Source organism: Peromyscus maniculatus, chromosome 7, assembly GCF_049852395.1.
Source record: "Peromyscus maniculatus bairdii isolate BWxNUB_F1_BW_parent chromosome 7, HU_Pman_BW_mat_3.1, whole genome shotgun sequence".
Classification (NCBI taxonomy): domain Eukaryota; kingdom Metazoa; phylum Chordata; class Mammalia; order Rodentia; family Cricetidae; genus Peromyscus; species Peromyscus maniculatus.
The window spans coordinates 45,063,448-45,083,916 of NC_134858.1; positions in this window are offsets into that span (position 1 = coordinate 45,063,448).

Below are 20,469 nucleotides of genomic sequence, written 5' to 3' on the forward strand. Positions count from 1 at the left end.
AAAAAGCTGGTGTGGTAGTCATGTGAACACCGGGAAGACAGAGGCAGTTGGATTCCTGGGACCCACTGGCCAACCAGTATGGCCTAATTGGTGAGTGGCAGGTCAATGATATCCCTGCCTCAAAGCATGTGGATGATGTTCTTGAAGATGTCACCTGAAGTGGTCCTCTGGCCCTCATACATATGTATGTGGTGGTATTGTGTTCCCCAAAATATTGTGTACTCTAATAAATTTATCTGGGGTCAGAGAACAGACAGCCACTAAATACAAAGGCTAGAAAATGGTGGCACTCACACCTTTAATCCTAGCATTCCAGAGATAGAAATCCCTCTGGATCTCTGTGAGTTCAAGGCCACATTAGAAACAGCTAGGCATGGTGACTTACGCCTTTAATCCCAGGGAGTGGTGGTAAAAAGCATAAAGATATATAAGGCGTGAGGACCAGAAACTAGAAGATTTTGGCTGGTTCAGCATGTGGCTGGTTAAGCATTCAAGCTTTTGAGCAGTAATTCAGCTGAGACCCATTCCGGGTGAGGACTCAGAGGCCTCCAGTCTGAGGAGACAAGACCAGCTGAGGATCCGGCGAGGTGAGATAGCTGTGGCTTGTTCTGTCTCTCTGATCTACAAGCATGGACCCCAATAACTCGCCTCAGGTTTGATTTTATTAATAAGAACTTTTAAGAATCCTGCTACATATGTATGCATTTCTAGTTTCATTTCTGTTACTATGATAAAATAGTGAAAAAATGCAACTTAGGGGGAAAAGGGACTTACTTCTATTGGTGAAATTATTAAGGCCACTCCACATAGTTAAAAGGGAGGTTGTGGGGTAACTTACAACTGAATGGATAGGCTACAGGGTCTGGGAAAGGTGTGGCACAGTCTGGTGGTGTTCTCTGGAGAACTCTGCTCCATCTACCTCCAGCGTCCAGGGTCCAGGAACCAAGAGAGCCAGTGCATCCAGATCTCGGGTCTTCAGGGTCCTCTCTTGGCCCCACCTTGTAGGCGTGACAGTTACAGAAGCCTCAGTGGGGGTTGGAACTTCCAGATCAAAGCTGGAATGGCTACCCACTACATACTTCAGTTTATAATTTCAGGTTACAGCCAATCATTGTGGGAAAGTCAAGGCCAGAGCTTTAAAAAACAAACAAACAAACTAGTTTTATCACTTCCTTGGGTCAAGAGCAGAGAGAGATGAATTTTATACATGCTCAGTTGCCTTCTTTCTTGTGCTTAGTTTGATATCTCTATTCTTACATAGTTCAGGACCTTCTGCATAGGGAATGGTGCCATCCACAGTGGGCTGGATCTTCCTATGTTAATAAACTTAAGATAATCCCCCATTGACAAGTCCACAGATGAACCCAATATAGACAATTCCTCACTGACACTTTTCTTCTAAGTGATTCTAGGTTGTGGCATGTTGACAATTATAGTTAACCACCAAGAGAATATTCCGTATCTTGTATGAGGAGATACTTCATAGGAAGGAAACCCCAGGAAGCACTGGAATAGTCAAGATTTAAAATCATTGTTAATTCCTTCTCCTCCTTTTGAAGTCAAACTAATCTTCATTTCTGTCCAACTCTCTCAGCATGATCAACTTCATGATTGGAACAATTTTTAAATATTTTTAATTGAAATAGAATTATTTCACTTTCCCCACCTCCCTGTCCTCTCTCCAGCCTCTCCCATGGACCCTCCCCTGAACCCCTCCCATGTATCCCCAACTCTCAAGTTGATAGACTTTTTTCTTTGATTATAGTTATACACGTGTATATATGTACATGTATGTACATAGATACATATACATCACACATCTACAGTCTGCTGAGTCTATGTTTGTTGCTAATGTGCTGGTTTCAAGGCTGGCCATTCCACAATGGGCAACCATTAATGGAGTTAATCCCTGGGGGAGGTTACTTCTCAAAGCAGACAGTAGTTGCCTGTAGGGACCCTATGAAATTCCCCCCCTTCCATGTTAACATGTTCATTGATATTTATCATCATTTTGTTCTTGTTGATGTAGCCATTTCTAGGAGAAGCTGTTTCACCACAGACTTTTTTGGTATTCTGGCTCTTACAGTCTTTCCACCTCCTCTTATGTGATGTTGTCTGAGTCAGGGATGCAGGTGCTGTGATTGGATGTTGGCCCCAGGCTCCCCCACAGACTGGTGATCTCTGTGCTGTGTCCAGTTGTGGTTTTCTGTGATGGTCTTTGTCTTTGATAAGGGATGGGAGCTACGTCTATGGAGGAAAAGTGGCTCTTGAGCACACAATTTTTAAATCTCCTGCAAGTGCCTCTCATTGTTGCTCTGTTTTAGTGCAGCATCTCAAGGGCTAATTCTAGCTGATGAGTGGATCCCGGTTGCCATGACAGTTTACCAGTGTGAAGTTAGGGGAAGAGAGGGTAGCAAGCTGGTTCCAGAAGATGACCCTGCAGTTACAGAGGCAAGCTGCTTTATTCAGACCTCCCAACTACCTTATTGTCAGGGACAAGGACAGAATCTCTAATTAGTGGAAAAATGCAGATCCCCAATAAGACAGGGAACTAGATCATCTTATAGTCAGGTTGCCTAGCAACAGGACATTGAGTCAGAGCCCTTGACCCTTTCACCCTGTAAACATCCTATACAAACATCCTGTTAGCTTGCCCCACCTTATGCAGATGACAGCTTCTTGCTCCCCCCACCCTGCAGGAACTATATAAACCCTTCTGGAAGAAAATAAAGTTGCACCTTGATCAGAATCCAGACTTGGTGTCTTTCCTTTGTGTCTCCTGTCCCTACATTCCCTCCTTAGGGTGGTCGAGAACCCATTGTAGCCCTGCAGGTGGGGCACCTTATTTCTTGTTCATTACCTTCTTTTGATACACTGAAGTACAGTCACCAAGCTGGCCTGAATATCATGTGTTTTAGAAACCAGAAGATCTCAATAAATGGCAAAGATTATTGGCTAAAGTTCTACCCATTACTAACAGAAACATGTCTTGGACTGTTTGAGGATACTCTAATGGAGTACAATGGACAACAGCAGAAGTTTATTTGCATCTTGTTCTGGAAACTTGAAATTCGGAAGTTCAGGGGTCACATATGGTGAGCACCTTCCTGCTAGCTCATATGAAAGTGAAAGCAATCATATCACAAGCATGGACGAGAGACCACATGGGACGAATACCCTTTAAAGGGTAACCGACCTCCTCAATAATGACAAGCAATTGTTTTGACCATCTGTTCATTGTTTGTCTTTGGTTTTGTTGTTTGAAACAGGGTTTCATGTAGCCCAGGCTGGCCTTGAGCTGGCCATATAACTGAGCATGACCTTGAATGTCTACTCTTCCTTCTTCCACCTCCTAAGTTGTGGTAGTCCAGGCACAAACCACTGTGCTGACTGTATGCATTGCAGAGAAGTGAACCCTGGGCTGTGTGCGAGCTAAGTCGAGCTGCCTCCCTCAACATTCTGTTGAAGACAGAGCTCTGGTGATTGTCTCTTAGATGTCCCATCCCTTACCACTGCTGCACTATGGCCTGAGTTTTCGAATAAGAACTCCAGAGGACATAGTCAATCCACAACAATAACATTTCATCAACAGCAATAGAATTACTCTCAGAAAAAAAGATATTTTTGTACATTCTTCATTCTATAGTTTAACACTTCCACTATGATGTCATTTTTTTTTTTTTTTTGGTTTTTCGAGACAGGGTTTCTCTGCGTAGTTTTGCGCCTTTCCTGGAGCTCACTTGGTAGCCCAGGCTGGCCTCGAACTCACAGCGATCCGCCTGGCTCTGCCTCCCGAGTGCTGGGATTAAAGGCGTGCGCCACCACCGCCCGGCTATGATGTCATTTTTAATACAATCGGTTGGTATAAAAATACCAATTTTAGCTTACATGTTTTTACTTCAAACTGTTAAACATCTTTAATTCCCAGAAATTAAGACTAGTTATTATCTGTGAGCCCATCACCCAGATTTTGAGATGGCAAGTTTAATATAACATTATATTATATATGTGTGTATGTGTACTATGGTATAGCTCAGTTATAGAGTGTTTCTTACATGCAGAACACTCTGTTGAATCACCAGCCTCATATTCTTACATAGTTCAGGACCTTCTGCATAGGGACATGACAGACAGACAGATGTTGCTTTGTGTTTTTAATATCTGTTATATTTAACATATTTAGCATTACATGTATCTGTTTTATGCTTTTTTACATCTGTTGACTTCAATACAAACAGACCTAACTAATTCTGTTCATTTTTGTGTTGTGTTCAATGCCTGTCTTTATTCAATCCTGTATTGGGTGGACACTGAATTTTCACCAATCTTTCATTGTCATAAGTACTGTGTACCGGTGACAGCATCTTCAGGGTTTTAGATGTCTTAGACACTGTCACATTTTCCCAACACAAAGTCCTTGTATCAATTAGCTAGCCCCAGCAGTGATCTGCCAAGGCTCCCACCCTCCCACTCCCCCGCCCTCCTCCTCAGCAGTTCTCATCTCTGTTCTTGATGGGTTCTGTTGACTGGAGGCTTCTCCCACCTCATAAATTATGAGTGTACCACATTCTGTCTTGTTGCATCTTAGCTTTAAAACCTCCCTTTGAGGGAGACTTTCAGGTAAAATGATGGATTAGAAGCTTCCCTGTGTTTCCAAGTAAAAGACAAGAGAAGATTAAAAACCAATAGACTCCATTTCTTTCATGAGAAAGAACCAAAGGGAAAAAAGAAATAAGACTAAGTGGGATGGTCTCAAAGAAGCACCAGGAGTCGCTGCCCATCCATGCACATGTGAGGTTGGTGCCGAGCCTGGCCAGGGCCAGCAGTAGCTGTCAGGGCTGCGTTCTCTCTCTCATATTGACACCATGAGGACAATGACCTAGAGAGAGACAGACTGGACTGCAGACATGCAACCCGGGGCTGGATGTGTTAAGTGTGCTGGAGCACAGCAGACTGCGGAGTGCTGGGCAGAGTGGACTTAGAGCCTGGGTCTAAGGTGCTCCCTGGAGGTCCTGGATGGAGTTGATAGCCTGCATGAGCAGGACAGGAACGTGAAAGGTGCACTGTTGTGTGTGGCACGAGCCTGGGGAGGAGTAAGAGCAGAAAGTGGAGTCTCCCCACAGAACTGCCTCTCAACAGGAAGGACATAGTAACTTGTTTGTGGGATGTTTCACCCCTGCCTTCAGGGACAGAGATTGTGACAAAAGAAAGGGGTGGGATTATATCACCTGGATCAGGACAGAAAGGAATAGGGATACAATATCTTCAATTTCATTTATTTTCTTATTTTTTATATAATTTGCTTGTTTGCTTGTTTGAGACAGGGTCTCTGTGTAGCCCCAGATGGCCTGGAACTCATTACGTAGACCAGGCTGATTTTGAACTCACAGCCTGCCTTGGCCCCCACAGTGCTAGGATTAAAGGCACATACCACCATTCCCTTGAGACAAGATTTTGATAACTGATCCAGTCTGGTTTTGAATTCACTCTGTAGAGCAAGCTGGTCTTGAACTCAGAGAGATCGGCCTGCTTTTGCTCCCCAAGTACTAGGATTAAGTACATGTACCACCATGCCTGACATGTTTTATATAATTTTCAGTTATACCTCTGTGCTTTAATAGTTGTTTTAGATCCAATTTCACTGAGGGATGAGCCACTTCTGTGGCTCTTTGCACATACTCACCTATATTTTCCTGTTATTTCTCACACCACTAAGCCATATGCGCTCTTTCTCACCCATACTTCACTTTCCCCAATTCTCCCTCAGTTCCCTTCTTAATTATTAATAATCTTAGCTCTAAAAGCCTATAAACTACACTTCCTCCAATCAATATCTTAGTGTTTCTCTCTCCAAACCTTATCAGGGACACAACAGAGTCACACAACTGTCTTGTTCATGCAAGTTAATACTGAAACTGCTGTAAGATCATTAGGACTGTTAATGTGGATGGCTTTCCCCTTAAGCAGCAATAGAGAACATAAATCCAAGTCTCTTAGGGCTCCTCTTGCTGTGATAAAACACCATGACCAAAGCAATTGGAGAGGAAAGGGTTTATTTCATCTTAGAGCTTATTGCCCATCCTCCAGGGAAGTGAGAGGAACTCAAGGTAGGAACCTAGAGGCAGGAACTGATGCAGAGGCCATGGTGGAGTGCTGTTTACCAGCTAACTCAGTTTGCTTTCTTCTATACCTTAAGACCTCCTGCCTAGGAACAATGCTGCCCAGAGTGGGATGGACCCTTCTACATCAATCATCAGTCAAGAAAATGCCCTACAGGTTTGCCTTACAGGCCAATCTTATGGAGGCGTTTTCTCAATTGAGGTTGCTCTTCTAGGATGACCCCAGCCTATGTCAAGTTGACAAACAAAACAATCAGGACATCAAGTGAAGACAACTCACCAGGAAGCCTGTCATAAATAAAACAAACCAGAAGAGTGGGAAAGAGAAATAGGTAAAAACGAATGGACACATCCACTGTAATAGCCGTGTTAAACACACAAAAAAAGAAACATAATATGCGAGAAAACAAGTCACTACCACATCCCCATGTATGCAGTATTCCTCAACACCAGAAACCAAAGAGAGCAAAACAGCCACAACCCCAGAAGAAAAAAAAAACAAAAAACAAAAAAAACAAAAACAAAAACTTGAGTCTTGCTTGTAAGACGGACCAATGTCCATGAAATGGTTAAGAATTTGAAGGAGACATTTAAAAACATGTAGGGGGAAAAATCAGAGTGAAAAAGAACCAGACACACGATGTAAGCAAGAGTCGATCAATCAAGTAAAGACAAAGTAGAAAGAGTAGTCAACACAGGAAGCCAAGCAGAAGAATGAGCTTCAGACTGGAGGAAAAGTCTGGGACAATAACATTTAAGAGACAAACTCCTAGACGCCACAGCATATCAGAAGGAACTGAGATTAAGTCTATATCCAAGCAATTATTCAATAAAACTATAGCAAAAGTTTTCCCAAGCCAGAGAAAGAAATGGTCGTATGCACACAAGAAGCATTTAGAATCCCAAATTGACAGGACCAGAGAGGATCTCCAGACATATCCCAGTCAAAATGTCACAAATGCAGACAAAGGAACGGTGGAAAGCTGTAAGGTGGGAGAAAGGAGATGGCCAGGAGTGATGATGCTTGCTGCCCAGGATGGTTACCTGAGTTCCACCCCCAAGAACCCAGACGGTGGGAGAGAACTGCCTTTCACAAGCTGTTCTCTGCTCTCCACACATGAAGTGGCATGTTCACAACACAAGCAACCAATAAGTAAAGTAACTAGTTAATTAAATGCTTTTTGTTTTTAAAGCAAGTACATCATAAACATCAGTTCTCTCAACAATTCTAAAACCCAGGAAAGCATGGAATGATAGTTTTCAAACCCTGAAGGTAAATGACTACCAACCAAACTTGCTATGCCCAGAAAAGTTACTTCTTAAAATAGAGAAATATAGAAATATCCAAATAAACACACACCAAGACAAACCATGATGGCATAAATAACACTCCAGAAATTATTTAAAGGAACACTGTACACAGGGAAAAAGAAATAGTCTTGTCCATGAAAGCACAGAAAAAAGTACATTTCATGAGAAGAATATATGAGCCAAGGAGAGCTGAGAAGGAATCCATCAGATCCAAGGTGATAAACCAGCAAGGCTTGATTCAAATAAGGGGAAAAGTAAAATAATTAACCTTATCCAACTGACTAGAGCAGCCAACAAAACCACAGGAAATAGCAAGTCCTACTTAGTAAAAACATTAACTACAACCAGGACTCAACTTACCACTTAAAGCTCACAGGTTAGCTTTTTTAAAAAAATGATCCAATGATCTGTTGTCTCCAAGAAATTCATCTGACTCACAAAGACAGCCACAGATCAAGAGTCAAATTATGGAAATCAACCTACTAAGTGGTCAGAGACAATGAACAAACAGGAGCAGCTATCCTGACATCCAGTAAAATAGATTTCAAATGAAACTAGTCAAGAGAGGCAAATAAGGATACTATATATTAATAAGAGAACAGCTCTTCAAGGAGATATGACAATTTTTTATATTTATTCACCAAATATTGGAGCTCTCAATCGCACACATGTATACACACACACACACACACACAGAGAGAGAGAGAGAGAGACAGAGAGAGAGAGAGAGACAGAGAGAGACAGAGACAGAGAGAGACAGAGACAGACGGAGAGAGAGAGACAGAGAGACAGAGAAAGAGAGAGAGAGAGACAGAGAGAGAGAGAGAGAGAAGGAGAGAGAGAGAGAGAAGGAGAGAGAGAAAGAGAACACCAACCCAAACAGCAACAAACCACACTAAAAATCCTAAAAAGCCAAACAGGTCTTGATATAATAGTAATGGGAGACTTCAATATCTTGTCTTACATTTAGATATTTCTTTCAACCAAAGATCAACAAAGAAACTCTGGAGCTTAATTATACCATAGATCAACTGAATTTAATAGATAGCTATGGAACTTTCTGTTCATTAATTCCAATGTGGGATATATATTCTTCTCAGTGGTCCACAGAAACTTCTCTGAAATGGATTACTTTATAGGCTATATAGGAAGCTTCAGCAAATACAAGGGAGCTGAAATAATCCCCATGTCGCAACATACCATATTGGAACAATATAAGAAATCAACAGCAAGATAAACCACACAAATGCCTGATTGAACAATGCATTTTTTAATAAATGTGGGTCATTAACAAAATCAGGGAGTAATTTAAAAATTCCTAGAATCAAATGAAAATGGCAGCCCAACTTAGCTGCTCCTCTGGCCTATAAGGAGAACAGTTATAAGAGGAAAGTTTACAGTTACAAACTACTTAATTTAAAGATCAGAAAGAAGTCAATAAAGTAACACACATCATAATTCCAGCTCTTGAGAGATGGAGGCAGGAAGATTAAGAGTTCAAGACAGCCTCAACAATGTATTAAGATCAAAGTCAGTCTGGACTATACAAAACCACATCCCAAGAAGAAACAAACAAGCAAAACCACACCATATAAGAGAGAGAAATCTTAAACAAATAAACTAATTTTGCACCTCAAAGTTCTAGAAAACAAGAACAAGCCAAAACCAAATGCAGTAGCTAGGAAGAAATAATAAAAGTTATAGCAGAAATTAATGAAATGGCAACTAAAAACACCACACAGAATCAAAGAATAGATTCTTTGTGAAGATAAACAGGATCAACAACATCTCTAGCCTCACTAAGAGAAAAAAAGTCCGACTTAATAAAGTTAGAGGTGGAAAAGGAGATGTTGCAACAGACTTCAGTGAAATCTGAAGATTCATTAGAAAATAGTTGAAAAATTACAGCCTAAAAAGTTAGAAAATCTTTAATAAATGGATAAATTCATAAACACATATAACCTAGCAAAATTACACCAAGAAGATACAAACAACTGTAACAGGTACGTAACAAGCAATGTGACTAAAACAGTAATGTAAAATATGCCTTCAAGGAAAAGCTCAATTTGCTGAATTCTACAAAATTTTACAGAAATGCTAACACTGATGCTTCTTAAACTGTTCCACAAAATAGAAAGAGAAGAACACTGGCAACTAACTCTATGAATCCGGTATTCTCTTGATATTCAACCTGGATCTGGATACAACAACAACAAAATGATAGACTAATTTACTTGATGAATGTAGACACAAAAATTATCAAACATATTTGCTAAACAAATGCGAGAACATATTGAGATGATTATGCATCATGACCAAGTTGGTTCAGCACACTCAAATCTTTATAATACACTGTATAAATAGATTTAGTGGCAGAAGTGGCATGATCATCTCAATAAAAGCAGGAAAAGAATTTGACAAGGTTTAATATCCTTTTATGATAAAAGTTTTGAAGGAATTAGAAATAGAAGAAATACCTCTCAACAAGGTAAAGTCACAACAAATCCACATACCACAGTTTACTAAATGGGATTGAGGTTATGTACTGAGAAAAAATCCTCAAAACCTGAAGCAAGTCAATAGTGTCAATAGTGCCTACTCTCTCTACTATTATTCACTATAGTGCTCAATATCCTAGATCCTCCTTACTGGAGCAGTAACACAAGAGAAAGAAATAAAGGACATACAATAGGAAAAGGAGAAACCAAATTATTCCTATTTGCAGTTGACATGATCCTACACTAAGAAGACCCTATAAACTTCACAAGCCAATTCATATATAAAATAAATACTTCCAGCAAAGTGGCAAGATACAAAATCAGCATACAAAAGAAACAGTTTTTCTATATACCAATAATAAATTTGCCAAGAAACTATTAGGAAAAAAATTACATTTACAACATCTTCAAAAACACCTAAGAATAGATCTAACTAAGGAAGTGAAAGATCCATAATATGAAAACTTTAAGACACTGAAGAAAGAAATTGAGGAAAACACTAGAAGTTAGAAAAACTGTCAATGCTCACTTACTGGCAGATACTGCAAAAGTGACCATATTAACACAAGGAATCTACAGTAGATCCAATATAATTGCCATAAAAATTTCTAATGAGATGTTCCAGATAATCAGGAAAATAAACTAAAATTTATATGGAAACACAAAGATCACAAAGAATCAAAACAATACTATAGATATCATAGTATCTGGCCTCAATTATACTACAGAGCCATAGTGACCAAGATAGTACAGTATTGACACAAAAGCAAATATATAGATCAACGGGACTGTCCAGAAGATTCAGAAATAATCCCAAACAGCTATTGCCACCTATTTTTTATAAAGTTGCCAAAGACATACATTGGAAAAAAGATAGCCCGTGCAACAAATGGTGCTGGGAAAACTGGATAACCGCATGGAGAACAGTAAAATTAAATTTATATCTCTCACCCTTTACACAAAAATTATCTCAAGATGGATCAAAAACCTTGATATAAGACCTGAAATCTTGAAACTGCTAAAAGAAAAATGCTTCAAGATATAGGTAAGAACTTTCTGGAAAGGATTCCAACAGCAGATATTGTCAATATCATGAATTGACAAATGGGATTACCTAAAATTTAAAAACTTCTGTACTGCAGAGGAAACTATGAATGACGAGGCAACCTACAGAATGAGAGAAAATCTTTGTCAACTATACATCAGACAGGGATTAAATTAAGATCAATAATATATAAATTTTAAATATCAAAATTTAAACACCCCAAACCTCAGATCTTCCATTCAACAAATGGGTTAAGGAGCTCAACAGACAGTTCTCAAAATAATAAATACATATGGCCAAGGCATATTTTTTTAAAGTATTCAGTGTCCTTATTCATCTAGGAAATGCAAAGTAAAACTACTTCAGGATCCCATCTCACGATGATGATGATGATGATGATGATGATGATGATGATGATGACACCACCATCAGAATGGTTGGCATCATGAAAGCAAATGACAGCAAGTGATGCCAAGAGTGTGTGAAAATACAAACCCCTTTTCACTATTGGTAGAAGGGTCAACTTGCTGAAGCCAGGTGGAAATCAATATGGAGGTTTCTCCTGAAACTGAAAATAGAACAATTATATGACCCAGTTATACTACTTTTTCCAAAAGTGCTTAAAAAGCTCTAAATCAACATACCACAGAGGTATCTGCACAAGTATGTTTATTGCTGTTCTATTCACAATAGCCAGAAAATGGAAGAGGACTAGAAGTTCATCAGTAAGTAAATGGATTAAAAAAAAAGAGTAAGGAAAACACACACACACACACACACAAAATGAAAATTTTATGCTGTTGCTTTTCCTTTATCAGGAAAATAAAGTTGTAACATATGCAGGAAAATGGAAATCCCCAGAAACATTATGTAATGTGAAATAAGGAAGACTGTGGTAGCTTGAATGTAATTGGCCCCCATAAGCACATAGGAAGTGGTACTATTAGGAGGTGTGGCTTTGTTGGAGTGGGTATGGCCTTGTTAGAGGAAGTGTGTCACTGTGGGGGTGGGCTTTGAGGTTTCCTATGCTCAGGATATCATCCAGGATCTCAGTCAACTTCCTGCTGCCTGCAAGATGTAGGACTCTCAGCTGCTTCTCCAGTATCATGTCTGCCTGCATGCCTCCATGCTCCCTGCCATGATAATAATGGTCTGAACCTCTGAACTGTAAACCACCACCTCAGTTAAATGTTTTCCATGTTAAGAGTCACTGTGGTCATGGTGTCTCTTCACAGCAATAAAAACTCTTAGACGAAGATTGAGAAAGATAAATACTGTATAGTTTCTCTCAAATACTTATTTCCTATTTTATGAATATATATCTGCATGTAAGTATACATGCATGCCTCTGTGTGTGTGTATGTGTGTGTGTGTACATGTATTTATGTCGGGGTGTAGGCCATGAAATGAGAAATGGAACTATGAGAAGAAAGAAGAGATCTTAAGAGAGGAAGAGAACAAGAAAAAAGAAGGCAATATAAATCATCTGACAGGAAGACAGTGGAATTCATGGGACATGTGAGCAGATGAGAATACTGCAGGGACAAAAGGGATGAGCAATGGGGCCATCTCAGAGGGACATGGGACAAGAATAGGGGAGGAGAACCAGTAAGAACAAGTATGTATGAAAATGACACAATGAACTCCATTATTTTCTATGCTAACCCAAAAACTAATTTTAAAAAATCTTTCAGAAAAGCTGATGTTAACATCTCTTACTATAATTGTAATTCATGAATGATTGTATATTTGTTTAATAATTGTTTTTTCAGTTAGACTATAAACTATAAAAGAGACTAGCATTTCTGCCTAATTTATTTCTATATTCTCAGCATCAAATGTGGTGGTTGATAGACAGTAGCTAAAGAAATGAATGTACACAAGCATCATAAATCAGATCCCACCTGTCTCTCCCATTCAATATGGAGTGTCTTTGTTGGTCATAGTACCATCAGTAGAGTATTGTGATTTGGAACAGGAGTTTTTGAACAAGAAAGACTTGGGTTTGAGTCATTGAATAGCAAATTACTAAATATATGTAATACTTCCTTTAATTAAAAATACATTTAGTGTGTGTGTGTGTGTGTGTGTGTGTGTGTGTGTGTGTGTGTGTGTGCATGTGTGTGTGTGTGTGTGCATGTGTGGAGATCAGAGATCAACTTTCAGGTGTTGATTGCTATGGAAGAATCCTCTTTTACACTGTAAAGAGTTGTCACTCAAATTGGTTTAATAAAATGCTGATTGGTCAGTAGCCTGGCAGGAAGTATAGGCAGGGTAACCAAACTAAGGATGATGGAAAGGAGAAGTGTGGAGTGAGGGTCACCAACCATATGCAGAGGGAGCTGGAGATGACCATGCCATTCTAATAAGGGTACTGCTATGTGGCAGGGCATAAATAAGGAATATGGGTTAATTTAAATGTAAGAGTTAGCTAGTAATAAGCCTGAGCTATTGGCCAAGCATTTATAATTCATATTCAAGCTCTGAATTGGTTATTTGGGACTGGGTGGTCTGGACAGGAAAAGCACTGTTTACAGTTGGTTCTCTCTTTCCATGAAACATGAGCTCCAGGAATTGAACTCAGGTCATCATGCTTGGTGGAAAGTGCCTTTACTGGCTGTACTATCTTGCCAGTCCCAGACTTTCTTGGTGGTAGTTTGATCCTTAGATCAAAAGATAGGTCAACAATATTTCTCTCTTCATGGTGTTGCCATGAAAATTGAATAATATGCTCATAAAACACTTAAGATGTTATCAAATAGTAAATATGAAAAAATGCTGTTTATAAAGATATGAGCAGTCAATGTAAATAGGAAGAAGTCCTGGGGGTTAATAAGCACATGAAGAGATGTGGAAATTAATTAGAGATCAAAGAAATGCAAATTAGGAAAGCAGTGACACATTATTTTATCCTCATTAGACCAACACTCTTAGGATCATACCAAGTCCTGGTGAGAAGTGGGGTTCGCAGAGCCCTTGGGCACCAATGACTAGAGGGATACTACAGCCGTTCTGGACAGCGTTCTACACACACTTAGGCATTCTTACAGCAGAGCATCCAGCGCTGGTGCTTCCTGAATACATCTAGATATTTCCCCACACAGGTCCGTGAGATGGCAAGAGAAGGTAGCCATGGCAATACTGCTTGCGGTAACAGTAGAAGACTGCCTGGTGTTCACTGCTAGGAGTGCGGGCAGATACAGAGGAGTGACTTTTCTCGTTGTTGTGACGGATTGTCCGACGAGAGCAATTTAATGCAGGAAGGGTTTATCCTGGCTTCCACTTCAAGGGGACTCAGCCCATCACCTCAGGGAAAGCCTGGTGGCAGGGGCATGAGGCAGCTGGTCACATTGCATTCACAGGCAGGAAGCAAGGTATAATGAATATTAGCGCTTGGCTGGCTTTCTCCTTTTTATGCAGCTTAAGACCTCAGCCCATAGACTGGTGCTACCCACATTTAGGGTGGGTCTTCCACCTCACTTAACTTAGATTTTACCTCGCAGACATACCCAAAGATCTGTCTCTTTGGGGATTCCAGAGTCTCTCAAATCAACGATAAAAAGAAAATCAAATTAACCACGACAGGGTGGATGTGTACCAGAGAGCTACCATGAGGCATCTAAAAGCAGCAAACTGGATGTAGTCACAGATAGCTGGAGCTTCAAAACAATGCTAAGTTGTGGGGGGTGCTGGGGGGGGGGGGAGAGGGTGGGATATAATGAGTTGCACATAGCAAATGCACTAAGAACAAAAAATGTGCAATAAACACAATAGTCTGGTTGCCTGGGAGTTTGGAACTTAATGAGAGTGAAGAATTGGAATAAAAATAGATAGATTTAAAGAAAAGATAACACAATAAAAGAGGCCTGGATGAAAAATAGTATGATTATGTGCCCCGTACTGAGGACCGTGAGGAGCTCAGCCCTCTATATCTGAAGTATTAAAAACATTAGCAATTGTGATAGCCTAGCAGGCTCACGAAATAAGCGCGGTCACTTGTGTCACAGAGAAGCTTTCCTTCCAGTGCGACAGTGCCCCGGGTCCACGGGCTTACCTCCCAGCAACGCTGGTGAGAATTATTTCAAAAATTCAATCTCTGGAAATGGTCTTAAGGGGCCATTGAAGAAACATTTATTCAAGATTATCTACTCCAACTTAGTTAGACAAGTGAGTGCCTTCAAATCTGAACCAAGACCTGTCTGCTCTCATCTGGCAGCCTGGTAAGATTGCAACTGTCCTCCAGACTTGTACAGATGGGAACTGGGGGGCTCCTTCCCCAGGAACCTGCAGGCAGAGTCCCCTTCATCCCGAAGGGCTGGTCATCAGCCATTAGCATCTTCCCCCTAGCTATTTACTGCCAAAGCTGGATTCTGCCTTCACAGTCCTTAAAGAATAAAAGGGACAGTGGGCAGCCTGGGGCCACCATGGTCAGGACCAGTCTTGGTGCTGGAGGCAAGTGGACAGGACAGTAGGGTTCCTGCTTTTGTGGAGGACAAAAAAAAAAGCGTTGTTTACATTTCAGTGAGGACAGACACAGAACAGGCAGATAGTGCAGCCGTTCAGTATCACATGGTGGCAGACACTATAAAGAAAAGCCAACGTAGGGATCGGAAGGAAGAGAAGGTACGGGGCTACTGCTTTGGTCAGGCCTGTCAGGAAAAGCCTCTCTGAGAAGGACACCACTGAGCAGCTGCCTCAATGAAGTGACAGCAGAGACCGGGAAAGAACATTTCAGACATTGGGAACTACATACGCTGCTGTGCAGAGGCTCCAGGCCAGAGCACTGTTGGCAGGAGGTGGGGACAGCCAGGGGGCAGTACAGCTGGAACAGAGTGGCTGATGAGTCACAGGACAATAGCCTGGGGACAGATTAGTCCTCGGCCCTTGTGGTTGTCCCTACAGGTGACCATCTAGACCTAGCATGTGGCTTCCTTCTTAAGGAAGAGTTGACAAGATTTCCTGACAGTTGCTGATGGGGAGAAAGGAAGGGAAGGCAAGGCGGAGTTATCAACGAGAGGGTCAAGAATAAAAAAGAGAGGAATAAAATACGACTCCACAGACTTTGAGCTGGGAGGCTAGGGAGATGGATGAATGATGTGCCAGGCTGGTCCTGGCTGGAGAAAGTGTGCTCAGAGTCTGTGTGGCTGTACCCATCTGACGCCAGCCTGGCTTTTTCCTGTACAAGCATGGCATTTTTATGAACGTGATTTTGGCTGAGGATGAAATGCTCATTAGCCATTCAGCTGGAGATGCTGAGGCGACAGTTGGATATACAGGCCTGGAGTTCAAGGAAGAGGTCACATCCACAAATACGAAATAAGAAGCAATCAGCATGCAGATGACAACTAAAGCCACAGGACAGGATGAAATTAGACAAGGTCTATGGCCTGAGTCCAGGGTTCCACGGTCACTCAGGGGTCAGGGAAATGAGGGAGACCTAACAGAGAGGGAGAAAGGTCAACTTACGGAGCAGAAAGAAAACCCAAACACTGCGTCGTCCCAGAAACTGAGGGAAGATGTCTGAAGACAGAGGTGTGGGTCAACTCTGTCACAGCTGCTCACAGGTCAGGTGGCATGGGGGCCGAGAAATAACCCTCAGATGTGGATAGGCAAAGGTCACAGTGACCTTGGCTAGACTGTTTTCATGATGGCATTGAAAATCTGATGGAATCGTTTTCCTGCAGGAACGAGAGAGGAGGAGATGGAGACTTTAAGAAGTGATGCCTGATAGGGAGGTGGGGGGTAAGAGGGTCCAGGTTTCTGCTTGTTTCACTATGAAAGAAAGGGAAGCATTTGTATGTCGTTGGAAATGATCCTTTAAAACAGGAAACGCTGATGGCGAAGGCGGGAGCGGAGTAACCACAGGAGCTAAAGCCTTGAGCTGGAGAGAGGTGGGCCCCAGCACTTGAGTAATTCAGCTCATGCAAGAGAAGAGTGCCGGAGGATGTGTGCACGGAGGAGGGAGGGTGACAGATGAGCTGGTAGGTGTATGTGGAGATTCTGTTTTGGTCACATCTATTTTCTCTGTAAAGTCAGCACCAAGATCCTCTGCTGAAAGTAGGAAGAGGGTGTGGATCTTTAAGGAAACAATGTAATGATCAAGGCTTTTTTTCTCATCTATGAGTAGCTTAGATGCTCAAAACAACAGGGCCTTAGTTCAGCTGGAAGCTTGGAAATGGCCTATCCGGTGTACATGGGGAACCCTACCAGATGAGCTTTCAGGGATATCCTAGATTAACTTTATATTGCCGTGATAAACACCATGGCAAAAGCCTAAGAAGGAAAGTGTGATACCTCAGTAAAACCCCCCACTCTATCCCCTACAGACAAAGAGAAGCTTAAACCAGGATTCCTAAGTGTAGATAAAAACCTAGACCCCTTTTCCCCAGGTGGCTGTATCTGCTACAGGGACTTTGAAAAACACAGAGTCAGGATATTCAACCAAAAGACTAAAAAAAGGGAGGCGGGTTAAAATAAATTATATGGTCTGTGCCTTTAAGAACTAGCCTCACAAAGAAAGGGGAGCACTCCTTCCAACCTCCCTGCTGTGAGTGAGAGATTTGGAAGAGCCTCCCTGGAGGCTTATAAACTTAGAATACACCTTACTTTTGCATTCTGTACCTAAAGTCTCCAGTGGCAGCTTTGGGGATGCAATCTAGGCACAACAAGACCCTCACTCTATTGTCTCAAAAAGGGGGCCTTAGACAAAGATATCTCAATATAGATAGACCCAGGCCAGAAATGATGGCGCCAGCCCCAGGAACTCAAAAGAACAAAGTCAGGATGTCTGATGGTAACCAATTAACCACAAGATGCCCCTCTCCAGAGATAACATTACCAGACCCTGGAGATGAGTTGTAAAACTCCTGACAGGGCAAACAGATAAGCTAGAATAAGATAAAGTCCAGGCCCGGGAAAAACTGGACTAGTCAAGGATGGACCCGTACTAACCCCCTCCCCTCTAAGAAATTTTATGGGTTTTGCCTATAAAAACTAACTTCCCCAAGAAAGAGTAACTCTTCCCTGCCTCACTTGAGATGGCTTGAGATGAGTTCCCTGTCATGACTTGCAGCAGAAGTAAACCTTGCTTTTGCATTCTGGTATGCTCGTCTTTGGTGGTCTCTCTGGGGGTTACGATCTGGGCACAACAAAAAGTATGGTGATATTTTATTTGTACTAAAATGTGATTTGTATGTTAATAAATAAAGTTGCCTGGGGGTCAGAGCTAATAGCAAGCCTTAGCAGAAGCTGGGCGGTGGTGGTGCACGCCTTTAATCCCCCAGCTCTTGGAAAGCAGAGCCAGGCGGATCTCTGTGTGTTCAAGGATACAGCCAGCATGGAGACACAGGCCTTTAATCTCAATACCAACCATAGAAGACCTGGAGGTCTGTACAGACAGGCAGTGACTAAGAGGTCATGTGCTTGGGTTTACAACCAATGAGAAGGCAGAACAGAAACACTATAAAAAGACAGACACACAGGAAGTAGGTCTCTTTCAGAGAGGTAGGGCAACAGTGACAGTGAAGGGTAAGGTTTTTAGCTCTTAGCTATTGCTCTGACCTCTTGGCTTTCATCTCTGTATTGGCTCTGTGTTTCTTATTGAATAAGATGGTTGGTTACATCTACAGGGAAGGGTTGATTTCATTCTTACAGCTCATAGTCCATTGTGAAGAGAAGTAGGAGAGACTCAAGCAGGAACATGACAGCAGGAACTGAAGCAGAGACCTTGCTTACTGGCTTGCTCCTCATGGCTTGCTCAGTTTGCCTTCTTATACAACCCAGGATCACCTACCCACGGGTGGCACTGTCCATGGTGAGCTGCCCCCCACACACACACACACATTAATCATTAACCAAGAACATGCTCACTGGCTTGCCTACAAGCCAATCTGATAGAAGCAATCCCTCAACTAATATCCTCTCTTCCCAGTTAACCTGTGTCAAGCGACAAGAACCAACCAGCATTAAGTTTCAAGTATTTCTCAAGCTTTCCACTCCCTGGGGCACAGCCCTTATGCTCGTGGTCTGAGGTCAATTCTCAGTGGTCATGTCCACATTCCAAGCAGTGGGATGTAGGATGAGTAAGACAGAAAGTGAAGTTAGAGCCAGAGGTGGTGGCACTTTAATCCCAGCACTAGGGAGGCAGGGGCAGGTGGATCTCTGAGTTTGAGGCCAGCCTGGTCTACAGAACAAGTTCCAGAACAGTCAGTGCTACACAGAGAAACCCTGTCTCAATAAAAACAAAATAAAATATAGCAAAGATAGGGTCACGGGGTCTGATGGGAATCAGTCCTGAAAGGTTTTTTTTTGTTTTTTTTTTTTTTTTTTTTTTTTTTTTTTGTGGGGATGGGAAGACAGGTCATTAGTTCTACATGATATTGGCATCCTAAGCTCTGCCCCCCATAGCAGTGGCAGATGTTGCACTATGGGTGGATGGAGCTCTAGGGGATTGTCATGTCCCTGGGAGAATTAAACAGTGGGTACACTAGCTGTGTGCTGTGGAAACCCAGGGTGCTGCAGCAAAGGGTAGACAACCCAGAATAGTCCTTTGGGAGGTCATCTCAGCAGATGTGGAGTCAAAACGTATCACACAAAGTCAAGCCTATTCCTCATTTAAATTTAGAATAGACAGATATGGCCTTAACATAAAAATAATGCTTGAAAGTTTTAAAAGCATTCTTTTTAATGTCATGAATAAGAAAGGAGTCCTCTATCATCACCATTATTCCAAATTGTTTTAGAGACAACATATGGGTTGGGGGAAAAAAGCAAAGAAGTAAGTAGAGAAATAACTATCTTTAGATATGAGTGTAAATCTGGAAAAACTGAAAAGCATTTTAAAAAAACTATTAACTAAGAAAGAATTTAGTAAAAAAGTTGGTTAGAAACTTTAAGATACAAAAGCCAGTAATTACCTTTTTATTGAATAACTGCTTGTACAGTAAGCAGTTAGGAGATGTTTTGGGAAAAACAAAAACTCTCATTCACAGTAACAACAGATAAAATAATGCAGTCACTGTGGCCAGAGAGGTATGCCGGGCCTTGTGAAGAAAAACTTAAAATTCTAGAGAGAGTCATTGAACAAAGCTTAAATAAGTACAAAGATACACTGGTCATGAATAAGATGAGTGAGCTTGGCCATTTATGTTGTTTAAAACAAATTAATACATGTTCTGGTTTCGTTTCTGTTGCTGTGACAAGCTACCAGGACATAATGCAGCTTAAAGGAGAAGGGTTGATTTTAGCTCACAATAGCAGGTTGGAGTGCATCCTAACAGGGAAGTCCATGCAGCAGGGGCCTAAAGCAGCCAGTCCGATCACATCCACAGTCGGGAGCAGAGAGAAGTGTACACACGGATGTTCAACTAGCTTGCTTGCTAACTGCAGTGGTGTGAAAGGAAATGGCCCCCAAAGGGCGTGGCACTAATGGGAGGTATGGCCTTGTGGAGTGGGTGTGGTCTTATTGGAGGAAGCGTGTCACTGTAGGGGTGGACTT